This window comes from Rhinopithecus bieti, unplaced genomic scaffold (genome assembly GCF_001698545.2).
Source record: "Rhinopithecus bieti isolate Rb0 unplaced genomic scaffold, ASM169854v2 scaffold_42219, whole genome shotgun sequence".
NCBI classification, from domain to species: domain Eukaryota; kingdom Metazoa; phylum Chordata; class Mammalia; order Primates; family Cercopithecidae; genus Rhinopithecus; species Rhinopithecus bieti.
Genome location: NW_016817843.1, coordinates 402227 through 418538, shown reverse-complemented (window position 1 = coordinate 418538; position 16312 = coordinate 402227).

The window sequence follows — 16312 nt, the reverse complement described above, 5'->3', positions numbered from 1 at the left end:
TAATCATTTGATATGAATCTTAATCACTTGGTTAGGATCTACCAGGTTTCTCTATTGTAAAATAAGTATTTCTCTTTTCCATGATCTATTCTTTAAAATAAAAGCAAGTTGCTAAAGTCCAACACACACTAAAGAGAAGGGGAATTAAGCTTTACCTCCTGGAGGGAGGAATAGCTACAAATATTATTTGAGATTCTTCTGCAAGGAAGACTTATCTTTCCCCCATTTATGTATTTATTTAATCATTTATTCATATCATTATGGACTTGGGCTTAATTACTATATACTTGGAGTTATAACCCAATATTACATTATTTTTGTTGCTCAAATCGTTCCAGCCTTGGCCGCTGGGAAGGAGCTCTTTCAGTTGGCAGCTTCCTGTGTGCCTGGAACATACTGCCATCATCGCAGGCTTTTGTTTGTTTGTTTTTCAAGCACTTTCTTACTTTCTGACACCAGAACATGCTCCAGGCTCATCTTGTGTATTCACTGGCCAGCCCAAAAATCAGCCATTTCTCCAAGGGCCCTGGTTCCTTTTATTGGAGGATGGTGCTAGAAACCAAGAACTGGGTGCTAAATGTGGTTGTTGTTCTGACGGTGATTTTTATCCAGATAAAATAAATGAAAACGTTTGCAGTCAGAGAGATAGGAGTTTTTACTAGCTGTGTTACTTTGAGTGAATTACTTGGCCACTTTGGGCCTCAGTTTTCTCATCTATGTGTAAGAGTAATGAAAATTTCTCACCGAGTTGTTGTGGGGTCGTATAGAATAACATTAAAGGAACTTTCTATTTCTGAGAACAGGGGGCTAGATTTTTTTTTTTCCAACTTTTCTGCAGAAAACAACCAAAATATTTGGAGAAAATACAGGAAACATCTTCAAAGCATCAATGATCTGACAAAACAATAAAGCCAAAATTTATGGGAAAATGGGAACCCAGAGAAATAAACAAGTCAGAAAATTGTGTTTTCCCTGAAGGTATTTGCCATTTCCAGAAAATCTGAATTTTCACTTTGACAGCTTGATGGTGGTCAGGGAGGGGATGGAAGGTAATAATAGTAAAAAATCAGGGTCAGCACGAAGAAAGAAATTTAACAGCAGACCCTCACCATGGTAAGCTGGGATGTCAAAGAGCTGTATCTCCAGGGGGAGGGTAAAAAAATTGCTACCATTATTTTGAGTATCTGAGTCTTCCAGAAAACCTCAAGCCTTGAATTTGGTTTAAGGTGGGTGTCAAACTGAGAGTGTTTTCAGAGGTCTTTCAAAGGAAAATTACCTTCGACTGGGACTTCATGTACATCTTACACATTATTTCTCAAAACAAATGACCAACACACAATAAAAGATAACCAGACACACAGAAGAAACAAGAGACCAAAAGAAATAGACTTGTAAAGATTTTAAGGTATTGGAATTATTAGCTACAGATTATAAAACAGCTAAGTTTCAACGTATAAAAAATAAAATACAATATTGAATATATCTCTGGGGAACAGGAAATGAAAAAGTGACATGTATGACATAAAAACTTTCTTTTTTCCTGTAATCCCAGCACTTTGGGAGGCTGAGGGGGGCAGATCACGAGGTCAGGAGTTCAAGACCAGCCTGGCCAACATGATGAAACCCCATCTCGGCTAAAAATACAAAAATTAGCTGGGCATGGTGGCATGTGCCTATAATCCCAGCTACTCGGGAGGCTGAAGCAGGAGAATGGCTTGAACAGGGACCCGGGAGGCAGAGGTTGCTGTGAGCTAAGATCAGGCCACTGCACTCCAGCCTGGGCTACAGAGCAAGACTCTGTCTCAAAATAATAATAATAAAATAATAATAATTTTAAAATAAAATTCTAACTATTGGAATTAAAACTAGGGGGATGAGGTAACCAGAATGTTAGATGCATCTGAAGAAAGAATCAGTAACTGTGGAGAGCTATCATGTGAGAACACCTGGACCCATGTCAGTAATACCAGTCAGCCCAGTCTCTTCTAATCTTCCTTGCAAGCACACTCTCTTTGCAAGCACACTTTCATTTAGCACTTTCAATTGACCAAGGGTCCCAGATATTTTTTGTGAAGAATGGCTGCAAATCATTTCTCTAAAGCCTTGAGATCCCTGCAAAGAGTTATGGTGGCAGTGGGAAAGGAAGGATTTGTGCCAGCTCCACTATCCTCTCTCCTTTGGGGACACCAGCAAATGGGATGAGTGCTCAGGGTTGGCAGCTCAGAGATGTGACACAGAAGGCTTTGAGATGTCCTACAGCCCTACAGATAAAGCTTGTTCCAAAGTGGCTCCTGCCTGCTTATCTCCCAGGTTGTTAAGAGGATCCAGTAAGTGAGAAGTGTAGAAAGCATCTGGCACCGTAAGAATACAAAAGCAGGCCAGGTGTGGTGGATCACGCCTGTAATCCCAGCACTTTGGGAGGCCAAGACTGGCGGATCACTTGAGTCCAGGAGTTGAAGAACAGCCTGGCCAACATGGTGAAACCCCATCTCTACTAAGAATACAAAAATTAGCCAGGCATGGTGGCGGGTGCCTATAATCCCAGCTACTCAGGAAGCTGAGACAAGAGAATCACTTGAGCCTGGGAGGCCGAGGTTGCACTGAGCTGAGATCATGCCACTGCACTCCAGCCTGGGTGACAGAGCAAGACTCCATCTCAAAAAAAAAAGCACTTCAATGTTTTATATGAAAGTTCATTTCCTTCACTAAATATTCCTTTGATATATTGTATATTGTTTATCTAATTATGTGTCACTGAAATACCTGGTGGCACAGATTTAAAATCTTCCCTTATGTAGTTTTTTTGTTGTTTTTCTTTTTCTGATTAAAAAGTATTCTTCCATCTTCCCAAAGTGGGCACTCTCTTTGTGGGAAATAGTCTTCAAAGATAGCTGCCATCAATTTTTTCCTTCCCAGCATGTACATGTACTCCTCACATTAAGCGGTAAAGTCTCTCCTCCAGCTCTGAATCTGTGCTGGCACTGTGACTTCCCCTGACTGAGAGAATTCAGTGGAAGTAACACTGTTAGTTCTTGGCCTATCCTTTAAGAAGACTGGCAGCTTCTACTTTCTCCTTCCTGGAAGCCATCAAATAAAACATTCGACTACCCTGAAACTACCCTACTGTGAATAGGCCCAAACTAGGATACATGGAAGGAGACAATTGCCCATCTATTCCTGTCATCCTAGCTGAGGTGCCAGCCATAAGACTGAAGAAGTCATTTTGAACCCCTAACCCCAGCAGCCACCACATGGAGCAGAAGAACTGTCTGTTAATAGCTGAACTCTGTCTAGAGTGCAAAATCATGAGAAATGATGCTGTGGCTTGAATGTGTCCCCCAAAGTTTATGTGTTGAAAACTTAATCCTCAATGCAACAGTGATGAGAGGTACAACATTTAGAAGGTGAATAGGCCATGCGGGCTCTGCCCTCATGAATGGATTAATGCTGTTATCTCAGGAGTGTTTCCTAATAAAACGATAAGTTCAACCCCTCCCTTCCTTCTCTCTTGCTTTCACCCTCTCTTGTTCTTCCCTTCCATGGGATGGTGCTACACGTAGGCCCTTGCCAGACGTGGTCCCCTCGACCTTGGACTTTCCATCTTCCAGCACTGTAAGCAATGCATGTCTTTTCCTTATAAATTACCCAGTCTATGGTATTCTGTTACAGCAGCAAAAAATGGACCAAGACAAATAATACATGGTGGTTGTTTTAAGTCATAAGTTTGGAGTCATTTGTTATATAGAAATACATTACTGTAGCATCATTACATATACTTTTCTCTGTTTTCCTGAAAAGGAAAAAGGTTATTGCAGGTTCTCCAGGGTCCACGGTAGTCTGGTTCCTGAAGACTTCTCCAGGTTTTCCTTTAGACAGGTAAAGTCTGTATTATTTATTAATATATCTGAGTACTCCATTTCTATGATCTTCCTCCCTTTATCAACCCTGTCTGAAGTTTCAACTGCATTTTCCCCTCTCAATTGGGCCACCACCTCTTAATTTTCTATTCTTCAAGGTCTAGCATAAGAATGGCATTTATTCCTAAGACATCTGTTCTGTCAACTCTGAATTTATTCTTACGGCCAAGTTCATTCAAAAACCTCCATGCCCCTGTGAGAGTATATGTGTGTGTGTGTGTGTGTGTGTGTGTGTGTGTGTATTTTGCTATTGTTGTTGTTGTTTTGTTTTGTTTTGAGATGGAGTCTCAGTCTGTAGCCCAAACTGGAGTGCAGTGGCGCGATCTCTGCTCACTGCAACCTCCAACTCCGGGGCTCAAGCGATTCTTGTGCCTCAGCCTCCCGAGTAGCTGGGACTACAGGCACATGCCACCATGCCTAGCTAACTTTTTTGTATTTTGGTAGAGACAGGGTTTCACCATGTTGCCCCAGGTGGTGTTGAACTCCTGAGCTCAGGAGATCTGCTCACCTCAGCCTCCCAAAGTGCTGGGATTACAGGCATGAGCCACCACACCTGGCCAGTATTTATGTTTTTAAAGTTGGTTTTGTGTCCTTGGATATGAGCTCCCTTTATGTGGAGACTGAGTCTTATACCTATTTGTGTTTCAGCATCCCTCCTGCAGAAAGGACGTAATCAGAAATGTGTTTTACTGATGAGTATGCTGTTTCACATTCTTTTTCTTTGCAGTAGCATTTTAGTGGTGAATACTGGCCTCACCTTCTTTTTCAGATGCTCCATAGCTATTGTATTGAATTCCCCATGGCTACCACTGACATAAAAATACCCCGGGTCTTTCTTCTTAATATGAACAATGTATTAATAGGCTTTGATAAGAAGCAGAAAAGAAATCATTAATACTTTTTTTTTGCCACGACAAGGAAAACACTTTGACACCTTCCTCTCTTTTTCCATTTAGAAAGCTCATGTACAATGAGTCATTCCCTTGTCACCTAAACTCTGAAGTGTAATACGATCATGATAGGCAGTGAAAACATACATGTGAAGTCCCACAGGCATAAAAATCCATGAGTGGAAACCGATAGAAGATTGGCAGGACTGTTTTCTAAGAAAGCAAAGAGACCAGGCTGATGTACAAAGTGTTTTTCTGTACCCCAGGGACCTTACCTGATTCCTGATCCTCGTGCTGGCCACGGGAGTCAAGTATTTATGTTCTAAATACCAGGCCCGCTCCTGAAACACCAACTTGGTTCCATACAACAGACAAAACTAAGGAGTGGGGGAAAACAAAAGAAATGGACAAATAGCAATATATTAGAAAACATAAAATCTAAGGAGGTGAAAGAGAAATAACATAATATTACATTTCATAAAATCATAAAAGTTAATACTTTCCTAATGTAAAATGGCCATGTTTTGGATGTGCAGTATAGGTTTCATTTTTTTTAAAAAAGTTCTATGAAAAATTTAAAGCATATACAAAAGTAGAACAAATAGTATAATGAACTCCCATGTATCCTTCCCCAAAACTCAAGAAATTTTAATTCACAACCAATCTTATTTCATATATAACTTACCTGGTTCTCCTCTACCCCAAGTTATTTAGGAGCAAAGTCCATACAGCAAAGTCCGCATGAAAGATACTCTGAAAGTACATCCTGAATAATAATATCTTGATATTTTCCATTGAGCATGATTTGGGTAAACTTTCACCAAAAAAATGGCAATCCTCATTTACATTTTGTTTCAATATGTTTTTTCCTATTATGTTTCTGAAACCTATACACAGAGCTTCTGCATCACATCATGGGTACCAAGCAAAAGTAAATGAGTTTCCCTGTGTGAAGAAGTCACTTTTTATTTAACTGTTTATTCACGTAACTCTTAATATGCAATAATTCCAAAATCACACAAAAATAGAGAGCATAGTATGGGCCTCGTGTCTCCATCACCCATATCCACTCACCACGAATCTTGTTTTGACTCTGCTCCCACCTATTACCCCTCTCTGTATCACTGCAAAGCAGACCTCAGTCACATCATTTCATCCACAAACATCTCACTGTGTATCTCTAAAAGATAATGACTCCTTAGAAGTAAGATAGCCTCAAAACCAAACCAAGCAAAAACAAAACCCTCTTATTCTGAGTCAAATAGAAATGATCTTCCCACCAGAAGACAATTTGCCTTCTATGGCTTATCAGACTCAGAAGTCATGCGGTTCACAGTCACGCAGACCCTGTGGTTTCCTCGTTCTTTTCTTGAGGTTCTGGCGTATCCTTGGATCAGCATCATTATGAGGAGCCTCAACTATTCAGTCTTCCCAGAAAGTGTCACAGTGTGGCTGAGCAGCTTATTTATGAAAGATATTTCAGATTAATTTCAGCTCTTTTATGAAATTGCCGAAGTCTGGACAGTAGTTGCTTGGCCAGATTAAGTGCCCTTTGGCTCTTTTACACGACACCAATAAAGATGTTAGCTGACCCTTCAGACATAGTGTGAGCAACTGAGACTATGAACTGCAATTCATACTGAAGACACAAATTCTTATAAAAATAATAAATCATATAAATTATGTGGTTAAGCCAAATCATGAGTCTCTAGATGAACTTCTTATGTGCTACAAAAATATTTGCTGTGAGTTTCTAGGTGCAGAAATGTAATCCTCATCACTCAGGTATACAAAAATATAAGATCAGTGACAAGAAATCCAGAGCTCTAGAAGTGTAAGAGTTCTTAGAAATAATCTAGTCCATCTTCTTACTCAATCCAGAATCCTGTATCAGCCAGGGTTCAACCAAGAAACAGATGATATGTCCACATTAGTATCATCTAAGAAGTATTTAAATAGGATGGACAAGATGTAGGAGATCCCTAAGAGATAGTGCAGTACCTGGAGCTAGTAACTGGAGCTGTTACCACCTTCTAGGCTTAGAGGGTAGAGGGCAGGGAGTGGCTGCTGGATCCTGGAAGAAAAAGCTATGTAAACAAGAACATTTTAAGAGGAGCTGTGACCCTCAGCCAAGAAAAACAGCAATCCCAAGGTGACCCCATGTCGAGGCAAGCAGGGAGCAGAGGGATTCTAACTCCACTCTCTTCCCCGCTCTTTAATCTCTATCTATTCTCAGCTAACAACGGATATGCAGGACCTCTTCAAAGACTCCAAACCACTGCTCTAGCTGTTGTCTAAACCAAACAAGATCCAAAGGGCGAGGATTCCATGGATGCAGGTGATCAGCCTCGATAGATTGTCAATCTCCTTTTAATACCTGTTTTCAACTCTTGGGCCACCTTGAAACTGGTGGCCTAGTCTGGATGGGTAATTCTCTTCTCCAAGATGTCTTATAAAACTAAACGCAATATCCAGTGTTGTCTCATCACTATGGCGTCTGCAGCAACATTACTGCCCTAGTTTTGGATTCTATACTTTTACATGCAAAGCAAGGCAGAATGTGCTTTTATAATTGGTATACAATATTTTTGAATAAATAAGTGAAAGAATACCATGCACATTTGGTTTATATCAAACATTTGATCATTTGACATTCCTAACTAAGCCTTTCCCCCCATAAACTATTTTCAACTAACCCATACATACATATATACATCCCTAAGGGAATGATTTTAATTTTAAATTTATTTTAAAGTCATCTTGTTGATATGGCCCTACCTTGAACTCCCCAAGGAGTTCTTCATGAATCTTGGTTAAGTCACCTGATGTGTTGTGTCATTTACAAGTTTGTAAAGTCTTGTCAGCTGATAGGTCTACATCAGCTTAATTCAAGTTATCTGAAGCTTGATTCAAGCTCTCTGGAAACTTATTTAATGGAATATTCCCTGACTCGTCTTTCTCTAGTTGGTCTATAGGAGATCCTGAGAGTTTGGCAAAATGTTGGCCAAAATTGAGACACATCATCCATTTTTCCAACTTTTCTCTCTTTTCTTTTTTTTTCTTTTTGAGATGGAGTCTCGCTCTGTCACCAGGCTGGAGTGCAGTGGTGCGATCTCGGCTCACTACAACCTCCACCTCCCTGGTTCAAGCAGTTCTCCTTTCTCAGCCTCCCGAGTAGCTGGGCCTACAGGCTCGCACCACCATGCCCAGCTAATTTTTATATTCTTAGTAGAGATGGGATTTTACCATATTGGCCAGGATGGTCTCAGTCTCTTGACCTCGTGATCCAACTGCCTCAGCCTTCCAAAGTGCTGGGATTACAGGCGTAAGCCACCACGCCTGGGCCCAAATTTTCTCTTCTAGTAACCTGATTAAGAAAGGAAGTATAAGAAAGGAAGGATAGCACTTTGGGAGGCCGAGACGGGTGGATCACGAGGTCAGAAGATCGAGACCATCCTGGCTAACACGGTGAAACCCCGTCTCTACTAAAAAATACAAAAAACTAGCCGGGTGAGGTGGCGGGCGCCTGTAGTCCCAGCTACTCGGGAGGCTGAGGCAGAAGAATGGTGTAAACGCAGAAGGCGGAGCTTGCAGTGATCTGAGATCGCGCCACTGCACTCCAGCCTGGGCGACAGAGCGAGACTCCGTCTCACAAAAAAAACAAAACAAAAAAAAAAACAAGAAGAATCTTTACTTATCCTTACTGAACTAGGCAGCCTTCTAGTGATGGTCCCTTTTCTATTTGTACGTAAACTATCTGGAATAGTCTTTTGTAGAATTTTAACTTGGATTTATATTCATCTCAGATTCTATAGTTTCCCATATCTACTTTTTCTTGTTTTTGTTTTAACTTTTATTTTAGGTTCAGGGATATATGTGTGGGTATAGTTCAACTGATGTCATGGGGAGTCTGGTGTACAGATTATTTCATCACCCATATACCAAGCCTAGTACCCCATAGTTATTTTTCCTGATCCTCTCCCTCTTCCCACCCTGCTCCCTAAGGTTGGCCCCAGTGTCTGTTGTTCCCCTCTGTGTGTCCATGTGTTCTCATTATTTAGCTCCCACTTAAAAGTGAGAATAAGTAGTACTTGGTTTTCTGTTCCTGTGCTGACTTGTTAAGGATAATGAACTCCAGCTCTATCCATGTTCCTGCAAAGGACATTATCTCATATTTTTTTTTCATGGCTGCATAGTATATATACCACATTTTCTTTATGAAGCCTACCATTAATGGGCATTTCGGCTGATTGCATGTCTTTGCTATTGTGAATGGTGCTGCAGTGAACACAGGCATGCATGTATCCTTATGGTAGAATGATTTATAGTCCTTTGGGTATATGCCCAGTAGTGGGATTGCTGGGTTGAATGGTAATTCTGCTTTTAGTTCTTTGAGGAATTGCCACACTGCTTTCAGCAATGGTTGAACTAATTTACACTCCCACCAGCAGTATATAGGCATCCCCTTTTTCTCTGCAACCTTGCCAGCATCTGTTATTTTTTGACTTTTTAATAATAGCCATTTTGACTGATGTGAGATGGTATCTTATTGTGGTTTTGATTTGCATTTTTCTAATGATTAGTGATATTGAGCATTTTTTCATATGCTTGTTGGCCACATGTATGTCTTCTCTTGAAGTATCTGTTCATGTTCTTTGCCTACTCTTCAATGGGGTTGTTTGTTTTTGTCTTACAAATTTAAGTTCCGGCCAGGCGCAGTGGCTCAAGCCTGTAATCCCAGCACTTTCGGAGGCCAAGACAGGCGGATCACGAGGTCAGGAGATCGAGACCATCCTGGCTAACACAGTGAAACCCCGTCTCTACTAAAAAAAAAATACAAAAAAACTAGCTGGGCGAGGTGGCAGGTGCCTGTAGTCCCAGCTACTTGGGAGGCTGAGGCAGGAGAATGGTGTAAACCCAGGAGGCGGAGCTTGCAGTGAGCCGAGATCCGGCCACTGCACTCCAGCCTGGGCGACAGAGTGAGACTCCGTCTCAAAATAAATAAGAATAATAAATAAATAAATAAATAAATAAATTTAAGTTCTTATAGATGCTGGATATTAGACCTTTGTCAGATGTATAGTTTGCAAATATTTTCTCCCATTCTGTAGGATGGTTGTTCACTCTGTCGATAGTTTCTTTTGCTGTGAAGAAGCTCTTTAGTTTAATTAGATCCCATGTGTTAATTTTTGCTTCTGTTTTAATTGTTTTTGGCATCGTTGTAATGAAATCTTTGCCAGTTCCTACATCTGGAATGGTATTTCCCAGGTTATCATAGGTTTAGGTTTTACATTTAAGTCTTTAATCCACCTTGAGTTGATTTTTGTATATGGTGTAAGGAAGGGGTCCAGTTTCAGTCTTTAGCATATGGCTAGTCAGTTATCCCAGCACCATTTATTGACTAGGGAGTCCTCTCCTCATTGCTTGCTTTGTTAGCTTTGTCAAAGATCAGATGGTGTGCTGCATTGTAGGTGTGCAGCATTATTTCTGGGCTCTCTATTCTGTACCATTGGTCTCTGTGTCAGTTTCTGTACCAGTACCATGATATTTTGATTACTGTATCTGTAATACAGTTTGAAGTTGAGTAATATGATACTTCAAGCTTTGTTCTTTTTGCTTAGGATTGCCTTGGCTATTTGGAATCTTTTTTGGTTCTATATGAATTTTAAAAAGAGCTTTTTCTAGTTCTGTGAAGAATGTCATTGATAGTTTGAGAGGAATAGCATTAAATCTGTAAATTGTTTTGGTCAGGATGGTCATTTTATCAATATTGATTCTTCCTATCCATAAGCATGGAATGTTTTTCCATTTGTTTGTGTCATCTCTGATTTCTTTGAGCAGTGTTTTATAATTTTCATTGTAGAGATCTTTCACATTTCTGGTTATTTGTATTTCTAGGTATTTTCTTCTTTTTGTGTCAATTGTGAATGGGATGGCATTTCTGATTTGGCTCTGAACTTGGATTTTGTTGGTGTATCGGAATGCTACTGATTTTTATATGTTGATTTTGTATCCTGAAATTTGCTGAAGTTGTTTATTAGCTCAAGGAGCTTTTGGGTAGAGACCATAGGGTTTTTCTAGACATATAATCATGTCGTCTGCAAACAGGAATAGTTTGACTTCCTCCCTTCCTAGTTGGATACCTTTTATTTATTTATCTTGCCTCATAGCTCTGGCCAGGACTTACTGTGTTAAGCAGGGGTAGTGAGAGAGGGGATCCTTGTCTTGTGCTGGTTTTCAAGGGGAATGCTTCCAGCTTTTGCCCATTCAGTATGATTTTGACTGTGGGTTTTTCATAGATGACTTATTATGTTCAAGTATGTTCCTTCAGTGGCTTTTATTGAAGATGTTCGATAAAATGCAACATTCCTTCATGTTAAAAACCCTCAATAAACCAACAACCCACCCTCTATACACCAACAATATCCAAGCTGAGAGCCAAATCAGGAATGCAATCCCCTTCACATCTATCTATCGAATTTCATCTGCATCTATTGAGATAATCATATGGTTTTTGTCTTTAGTTCTGTTTATGTGATGAATCACATTTATTAACTTGTGTATGTTGAACTAACCTAGCATCCCAAGGATAAAAACTACTTGATCATGGTGGATTAGCTTTTTACATGCTGCTGGATTTGATTTGCTAGGATTTTGTTGAGTATTTTTGCACCTATGTTCATCAAGGATATTGCCCTAAAGTTTTCTTTTTTTGTTGTGTCTCTGCCAGGCTTTGGTATCAGGATGATGCCAGCCTCATAGAATGAGTTGGGGAGGTGTCCCTTCTCAATGTTTTGAAATAGTTTCAGTAGTAATGATACCAGGTCTTCTTTGTATATCTGGTAGAATTCGGCTGTGAATCTGGTCCTGGGCTATTTTTGGTTGGTAGGCTATTTATTACTGATTCAATTTTGGAGCTCATTATTGGTCTGTTGAGGGATTCAGTTTCTTCCTAGTTCAGNCAGTGAGCCGAGATCCGGCCACTGCACTCCAGCCTGGGCGACAGAGTGAGACTCCGTCTCAAAATAAATAAGAATAATAAATAAATAAATAAATAAATTTAAGTTCTTATAGATGCTGGATATTAGACCTTTGTCAGATGTATAGTTTGCAAATATTTTCTCCCATTCTGTAGGATGGTTGTTCACTCTGTCGATAGTTTCTTTTGCTGTGAAGAAGCTCTTTAGTTTAATTAGATCCCATGTGTTAATTTTGCTTCTGTTTTAATTGTTTTGGCATCGTTGTAATGAAATCTTTGCCAGTTCCTACATCTGGAATGGTATTTCCCAGGTTATCATAGGTTTAGGTTTTACATTTAAGTCTTTAATCCACCTTGAGTTGATTTTGTATATGGTGTAAGGAAGGGGTCCAGTTTCAGTCTTTAGCATATGGCTAGTCAGTTATTCCAGCACCATTTATTGACTAGGGAGTCCTCTCCTCATTGCTTGCTTTGTTAGCTTTGTCAAAGATCAGATGGTGTGCTGCATTGTAGGTGTGCAGCATTATTTCTGGGCTCTCTATTCTGTACCATTGGTCTCTGTGTCAGTTTCTGTACCAGTACCATGATATTTTGATTACTGTATCTGTAATACAGTTTGAAGTTGAGTAATATGATACTTCAAGCTTTGTTCTTTTGCTTAGGATTGCCTTGGCTATTTGGAATCTTTTTGGTTCTATATGAATTTTAAAAGAGCTTTTCTAGTTCTGTGAAGAATGTCATTGATAGTTTGAGAGGAATAGCATTAAATCTGTAAATTGTTTTGGTCAGGATGGTCATTTTATCAATATTGATTCTTCCTATCCATAAGCATGGAATGTTTTCCATTTGTTTGTGTCATCTCTGATTTCTTTGAGCAGTGTTTTATAATTTTCATTGTAGAGATCTTTCACATTTCTGGTTATTTGTATTTCTAGGTATTTTCTTCTTTTGTGTCAATTGTGAATGGGATGGCATTTCTGATTTGGCTCTGAACTTGGATTTTGTTGGTGTATCGGAATGCTACTGATTTTATATGTTGATTTTGTATCCTGAAATTTGCTGAAGTTGTTTATTAGCTCAAGGAGCTTTTGGGTAGAGACCATAGGGTTTTCTAGACATATAATCATGTCGTCTGCAAACAGGAATAGTTTGACTTCCTCCCTTCCTAGTTGGATACCTTTTATTTATTTATCTTGCCTCATAGCTCTGGCCAGGACTTACTATGTTAAGCAGGGGTAGTGAGAGAGGGGATCCTTGTCTTGTGCTGGTTTTCAAGGGGAATGCTTCCAGCTTTTGCCCATTCAGTATGATTTTGACTGTGGGTTTTCATAGATGACTTATTATGTTCAAGTATGTTCCTTCAGTGGCTTTTATTGAAGATGTTCGATAAAATGCAACATTCCTTCATGTTAAAACCCTCAATAAACCAACAACCCACCCTCTATACACCAACAATATCCAAGCTGAGAGCCAAATCAGGAATGCAATCCCCTTCACATCTATCTATCGAATTTCATCTGCATCTATTGAGATAATCATATGGTTTTGTCTTTAGTTCTGTTTATGTGATGAATCACATTTATTAACTTGTGTATGTTGAACTAACCTAGCATCCCAAGGATAAAACTACTTGATCATGGTGGATTAGCTTTTACATGCTGCTGGATTTGATTTGCTAGGATTTTGTTGAGTATTTTGCACCTATGTTCATCAAGGATATTGCCCTAAAGTTTTCTTTTTTTGTTGTGTCTCTGCCAGGCTTTGGTATCAGGATGATGCCAGCCTCATAGAATGAGTTGGGGAGGTGTCCCTTCTCAATGTTTTGAAATAGTTTCAGTAGTAATGATACCAGGTCTTCTTTGTATATCTGGTAGAATTCGGCTGTGAATCTGGTCCTGGGCTATTTTTGGTTGGTAGGCTATTTATTACTGATTCAATTTTGGAGCTCATTATTGGTCTGTTGAGGGATTCAGTTTCTTCCTAGTTCAGCCTTGGAAGGATGTATGTGTCCAGGAACTTATCCATTTCTTCTAAATTTCCTGGTTTGTGTGTATACAGAGATTCATAGGAGTCTCTGATGGTTATTTGTATTTCTGTGGAGTTGGTGGTAACATCCCCTTTGTCATTTCTAATTGTGTTTATTTGGACTTTCTCTCTTTTCTTTTTTATTAGTCTAGCTAGTGTTCTATCTATCTTATTAATTTTTTCAAAGAACCAACTTTTGGATTTGTTGATCTTTTGTATTTTTTTTTATGTCTCAATCTCCTTCAGTTCTGCTTTGATTTTGGTTATTTCTTGTCTTCTGCTAGTTTAGGGGTTGGTTTGCTCTTGCTTCTTTAGTTCCTCTCGTTGTAATGTTGGGTAATTAATTTCAGATCTTTCCAACTTTGTGATGTGGGCATTTAGCGATAAAAATTTCCCTCTTAACACTACCTTACCTGTGTCCCAGAGATTCTGCTATATTGTATCTTTGTTCTCATTAGTATCAAAGAACTTCTTGATTTCTGCCTTAATTTCATTGTTTACTCAGAAGTCATTCAGAGCAGGTTGTTTAATTTCTGTAATTATATGGTTTTAGCAATTTTCTTAGTCTTGATTTCTACTTTTATTGCTCTGTGGTCCAAGAGCACGGTTGGTATGATTTCAGTGTTTTTGAATTTGCTGAGTGTTGTTTTATATCCGACTGTGTGGTCAATTTTAGAGTATGTGCCATGTAGCAATGAGATGAATGTATCTTCTGTTGTATTTGGGTGGGGAGTTACGTAGATGTCTATCAGGTCCATTTGATCCAGTGCTGAGTTCAGGTCCTGAATACTTGTGTTAATTTTCTGCCTCAATGATCTGTCTGTCATTGAGGTGCTGAAGCTTCCTACTATTATCGTGTGGGAATGTAAGTCTCTTCATAGGTCTCTAAGAACCTGCTTTATGAATCTGGGTGTTCCTGTGTTGGGTGCATATACATTTAGGGTAGTTACATCTTGTTGAATTGAATCCTTTACTATTGTGTAATGTCCTTCTTTGCCTTTAAAATCTTTGTTGGCTTAAAGTATGTTTTGTCTGAAATTAGGATTGCCACCTCTGCTTTTTTTTTTTTCCCCCTGTTTTCCATTTGCTTGGTTGATTTTTCACCATCCCTTCATTTTGAGCCTATGGGTGTCATTGCATGTGAGACAGGTTTCTTGAAGACAGCATACTATTGGGTCTTGCTCTTTATCCAGTTGGCCACTCTGTGCTTTTTAATTGGGTCAGTTAGCCCATTTACATTCAAGGTTAGTATTGGTATATGTGGATTTGATCCTGTCATTGTGTTGTTAGCTATCTTTGAAAAGGTGGACATTTGCTTATTTATAATATTCTGAAATTTCTTTTGTCCTCCTTGGTTTGAAATCTCTGTCAATCACAAGTCCTTTCCAACTGAGAACAACATTCCTTCAGAGAGAAGATGAGAACATAACAGGAGATAAGTTGCTTTGCTTTCTTTTCGCCACATATTAATACCAAATTTTTCTTGCCTAAACCAAGAGTCCATCTCTTCACATCTTAAATATAGCTAAAAATGGCCTTTTAAATTTGTATAAGATTATTTGTCAAGCCTCAAGTTATGCTGGGGTTTGGCCCTACTGACATTTATTAAATGCTTTGTGTTTATATTTGGACAAATGTCTCCCCCACAATCCTTCCACTTATCATTGTGTGTGTGTGTTTGTGTGTGTGTGTGTGTATGTGTGTATTCCTTAGACCTGTGTCCATAAGACAGTCCCTCTACTCCTACCCTGGTTTCTATGTCTCAAATCATAACTTTTTTTTATTGTTTTGGAGAGATGGGATCTTGCCATCTTGCCTAGGCTGGTCTTGAACTCCTGGGCTCAAGCGATCCTTCCCCCTTGGCCTCCCAAAGTGTGGAGATTGCAGGTATGAGCCACCACCCCTGGCCCCAAATCACATTTTTTTTCTGGATGTATTGTCAGAATAATGTTTCTGGTTTTCTTCCTCACAAGTCCATGTGCCTCTTTGAAATATCTGTCTACAGAGTCTAATAGCTAACATTTATCAAACACCTACCATGTGTCAGACACTACAAGGTATTTTATACCCACCTCATTTAGTCCTCATAATAATTCTATAAGCTAAAAGTTGTAGACCTGTGCAGGAAAGAGTTAACAAGTCTGGGCTGCTCAAATCTTGCACAAACCCAAAGTTTTCAGGACTGGCCCTTGCCTGGCTCTTGGGAGAGAGACTTTTGAACTCTTGTAGTATCTTGCCTGGTGTGAGTGTGTTTGTATGCCTGGACCTTTGGGCCATGGTGCATCACTTTTACCTCTACGAGAGTTGTACGATATGGTCTGAGGAGCTGAGGTCAGTCACATGAGTGCTACATGCTTATGTGACTGATAAAAAAAACAAAACAAAACCCTGGACTCCAAGGTTTGGGTGATCTGGTTGCCACCACCTTGCACATGTTGTCACACGTCATTGTTTGGAGAATTAAATGCTGTCTATAGACTCCACTAGAAGTGGAAAATTGG